General features: G+C 59.7%; 1 protein-coding gene across 1 annotated transcript in view; it reads left to right on the top strand.

Moving 5' to 3' along the window:
• The window catches only part of LOC104167039 (olfactomedin-like protein 2B), a gene marked incomplete at both ends in the record, with an annotated part of 10718 nt that overhangs the window by 8671 nt on the left and 1794 nt on the right, over positions 1-253 (top strand). The gene's annotated exons all lie outside the window — the stretch shown is intronic.

Below are 253 nucleotides of genomic sequence, written 5' to 3' on the forward strand. Positions count from 1 at the left end.
CAAGACCGGGAGGCGGGCCCCGCCTGCCCGCTGGCGGGGAGCCAGCCCCGGCAGGCAGGAGAGCAAAGCGTGGGGCTTTTATTACCCCGAGTGACCTCATTTCCCAATGTTCCCCTTTTCTCGCTGTTAATTGCAGCAGGGCTGCAAAGGAACCCTGGGCCCGTCTTCCCAGCCAAATGGGCACCGCTTCAACCTTTGGGCTGTCTTTCCGATTTCCTTTAATGAGATGAAATCCTTCAGGCATGAGCGGCGG

Source organism: Cariama cristata, unplaced genomic scaffold, assembly GCF_000690535.1.
Source record: "Cariama cristata isolate BGI_N322 unplaced genomic scaffold, ASM69053v1 scaffold25289, whole genome shotgun sequence".
In the NCBI taxonomy this organism is placed as follows: domain Eukaryota; kingdom Metazoa; phylum Chordata; class Aves; order Cariamiformes; family Cariamidae; genus Cariama; species Cariama cristata.